This window comes from Adiantum capillus-veneris, chromosome 22 (assembly GCF_014529385.1).
Source record: "Adiantum capillus-veneris isolate H3 chromosome 22, ASM1452938v2, whole genome shotgun sequence".
NCBI classification, from domain to species: Eukaryota; Viridiplantae; Streptophyta; class Polypodiopsida; order Polypodiales; family Pteridaceae; genus Adiantum; species Adiantum capillus-veneris.
In genome coordinates, this window is record NC_140952.1 from 24516793 (window position 1) to 24521391 (window position 4599).

The window sequence follows — 4599 nt, forward strand, 5'->3', positions numbered from 1 at the left end:
AACATGATTTTGTAATTGCCTAAACCAATATATTGACACCAATTGGGCGAGCTCCCTAAATAAACAAACTACACTTATCCTACCTAAATTGATGGATTTACGCTTATACTATTGAAATTGTTGAATGTGTTTTATGTGGTCGTGCTACCTAAATTGGTGAATTTACATTAGTCTTGTCTAAATCAACAAGTTTGTATTGTTAATTGGTGTCTCCTAAATTGGAAAATTTGCATCAAGACAAACACTTGTACCCTGCCTAAATTGGTGGATTTGTGTGTATGTGACAAATAGACTTCATACAAATAAGATACATTAATATATGTTATCATTCATATTTCAAAGTTTGAGTGAGGGAGGACTTACAATAGTATTGGTTAACCTTGTTACAAATTATTCCGCTCATTTGAACTTACGATCATACCACGAATGACCCTTTTTTTCGTTTTAGATATACATACTTAGAATAATCAATAAACTAGTCAATCTTTATATTCTTGGAGATGCAACCTATGAAAGCAGATGGTGTAGTAAGTAGGCCAAATGGGAACCTTGTCAGACATGAGAATATTTTCTGAGAAAATTCAAAACACCATATAATAATTCAAGGATGCAAAGAGGGAGTTAGAAAAATTGGATGAGGACTAGAACAATCACTACATGAATATATAGAAAAGATCATACATTTGTTTACTTCTTTATGTCTAGCTCTCTTAAAATATTCATTGTTTGAGTAAGTTTGAGTAGTTTTTTTTTTTAATTCCAAATTACTTTAGCTCATATTTGAGTCTACCTACAAGTGTATACCTCAAAGAAAAAGCACGTAAGATGATTTTTTATTAGATTTAACCAAGGATTTTATAACACACTAAATATATTAAGAATTTGGAAGCTTGTAATGACATAAACGGTGAGAGGTCTGATTATGCTTGGCTAGAAGGACTATTTGCTAGTGAAAGATAATGAAAGAGGAAAAATTTGAGTATTCATGAGTGGCTAATGAAAGAGCTATATGAATTTGTAGAATGTTTTATACATTTGGGGTAGTCAGTGGATATCAAGCTTGTGTCAAAGAGTTACTAAGCTCAAAAAATAATTCCAAAGTTGGGGAAGTCAATGGATATTAGGCTTGTGCCAAAGAGTTACTAAGCTCAAACAATAATTCCAAATGAAAGACTAATCTTGGTACTTTATTTAAACAAATGTCAAAAAAATCCATCTTTAAATATAACTATGTATATACATACCTTATATTTGGTGAGGAGTTGTAAGATTGATACTATGTGTTTTGAGATTCAAAGTACAAAGCTAATCCTCACAAAGATCAATTGAGCTCATGATTGAATACACAAATGTATAATGATTAATGATGACTGCATGTTAGGATATGCTAAAAGTAGGGCTCATGATGCAATTTTTTGGTATCAAAATCTAGCATGGGAGCAAGTACCCTTTAGTAAGTTTAGTAATCCACAAAGGAGTATTAGGAATGATAGCACAGATGTCATACACAAGCAAATAAATGAGGCAACATCAAGCAAAGTCCAATAATAACTTTAGTACCATATCATGTAGCTCTGAAGATAATCACAAAGGTATCATAGGGAAAATCCCATTACATTACATCACTCCAAGTGGGTATAAATATACATCATCGTACCAATGGCTTGTGGACAGAGTGAGAAGAGAGAAATTTGCTCCATTTCAATAGATAACTCCTTTCTTAGCTGTATTTGCATTCTATAAATTGAGATAGAAATCATCACACAAAGTAGAGAGAGTACTAAAGGGTTCCAATTGAAATCTACAAGCTTATCTCATCATAGCCCTTATGTGGTCCTCTAATTACAATATTAGAGCCCTATCCATCTTTAGGCAAAAGATTGCACCCTAGCATGTTATCATCATAGGAACTTCTTGCCCCTTTTCAATTTAGCATGACTTGGGGAGATGCTACCCTATTACATCGATGTTGGGGAGGACGGGTGCACTACAAGAGGTACTTCACATTAGCGACTCTCGCAGTGTGATGCTCAAAAGTAAAATCCACGGCGTCGCTATCAACGTCACTATGGGCGTCGCTATGAGCGTTGCTATTCTATTTGTTACATAGAGACGCCTATAGAGATGCTCATAGCGACGCCGACAGGGGTAAAAAATAGACCGAGAGCGCCCAAAAACTTAGATCTCAGATCTCAGATCTGGGTTTTTGACGCTCAAGCAAAGAGGTAACCCGCGCTCTCCCTCTCTCTCTCTCTCTTTCTTCCCCCCCCCCCACACACACACACACACACACACACATACATACACAAGGAGAGGAAGGAGAGCCAGGTATGCTCCTTCCCTCTCCTCTCTCTCATGTTCTCTTCCCCTCTTTTTCTCTCTCCCTCTCTCTCTCTCTCACACACACACACACACACACATTGTGTCTTTGAAAGAGAGAGAGAGAGAGAGAGAGAGAGAGAGAGAGAGAGAGAGACAGAGAACTTGTAAAGAGAGAGAGAATATATAAAACACACACACACACACACACACACAGAGAGAGAGAGAGAGAGAGAGAGAGAGAGAACTTGTAAAGAGAGAGAGAAGATATAAAACAAAGAGAGAGAGAGAGAGAGAGAGAGAGAGAGACAGAGAGGAGAAAAAAAAGAGAAAGAGACAGAGGGAGAAAGAGAGAGAGAGAGAGAGAGAGAGAATAAAAAACCAAAGAGAGAGAGAGGGGGAGAAGACGAAAGAGAGAGGTAAGGGGAGAAAACAAAGAGAGAGAGAGAGAGAGAGAGATAAGGTTAAGATTTAAATTAAATTAGGTTAGATTACATTTAGATTTATGTTTATGTTGAGTTTAAGATTAGGTTAGATATAAATTTACGTTAGATTAAGATTATGTTAGATTTAAAATTAGGGCAATATTAAAGATTAGCTAGCTATGTTAGATTTAAGTTAGATTATATTTAGGTTTAGGATTTAAGGTTGGATTATATTTAGGTTTACGTTGAGTTTAATATTAGATTAGATTTAGATTTAAGATTAAGACAAGATTTAAAGTTAACTAGATTAAATTTAGATTTAAGTTAGATTACATTTAGGTTTAGGTTAGATTTAAGATTAGATTAGATTCAGGTTTATGTTGAGTTTAAGATTGGATTAGATCTAGATTTATGTTCGATTTAAGATTATATTAGATTTAGGTTACATTTTAGTGCATGTCAATGAAGGCGCGCTTTGCCCAAAGAGCAAACACTAGTTACACAACAATATGTATATTCCCATCAGAATCTGACACCTATTAACTCACACACTAACCATATTCAATTAGCCGCGAATCACCACATGTTCAATTAAGTTAGATTTAAGATTAGATTTTGGAATGAGTTTTTATATTAGAGTTTTTATATTAGAGTCTACCTTCGGGATTACGGTAAAAAAATTAGAGTTAGACGAATGGTGATCCCTCTCTTCCTCCTACGGATGCAACCTTAAGTTGGAAAGCTTTCGACGGCATGATACTCAGATTGGAGGCCAACATGTAATATGCTAAGTAATCGATATCCCTCGAACAAAGATCTACTGTGAAGAGATGTTAAGATGCTGTGAATTGCTACAGCTAGAGAAGAGGCAAAGGGGTTTTGTCCACTACATGCACTATCATGTAGATGTGGGTGTGTAGATTTCTTGCACCCAAAAATATAGGCATTGACCAATAAAGACAAGATTATAACCCGGTGGTTCTGATCTCTGTGGACCTCTAGACTGAGGTGTGCGGGGATTGGACATGACTAGAGACTGTGAGGTAGTTTACAGTGTGAACAAAGAGAGAGAGAGAGAGAGAGAGAGAGAGCGAGAGAGAGAGAGAGATAAAAGACGGAGGATTCCAATAGAAGATTAAATTTATGTCCATGTTATAAGGTTTTTACCTTCATTATGAGTAGTGACGAGGATGTGGGGCCGTCCAATCGAAACACCTATCTCTCAACAAGGATCTTATGTCCTTGTAATCAATGCAAGCATGCTGTGCGACGGACAAGAAGTGTTTCTTTGTAGGGTATAAGCATGTTAACTTGTCATGCTTTTTGTGCTAGTTATCATGTGGCAACAAGCATATCTTGTAAGCATAATGGGAGTGTAACTTTTCAAACGTGTGGGAATCCATCGAATATTTCAAAATAGGGAGACCACCCTGAATCCACTTTCCTGACCATTTACGCAGTGTTACTCTAAGGGGAGTGGGGCAGTCAAAATGCGTGGAGAGAAGCGGAGTGGGGCAGTCAACATGCATGCAGAGAAGCGAGACGCAGGGGCCAGAGGTAAGAGAGAACCAAAAATAAAGTCGACCCCTGAACTTTCTGCTGCTTCTTCTCCGCCCCAAAAAAGGGTGAAGCTCTCTGATTCCCCAGCATCCCCAATGGCAAAGACCTTGCATACAAAGGGGAAGGATGACTCAGGTACTCTCTCTCTCTCTCTCTCTCTCTCTCTCTCTCTCTCTCTCTCTCTCTCTACCTCATTATGATTTGTGAGGATACTAGCTGGTGCTGTCTTGGCTGGAGAGTTGTCCCTTGATGTCGGCTTTAGCAGTAGGACATCTTGTGAATAGTCACTTGAAAT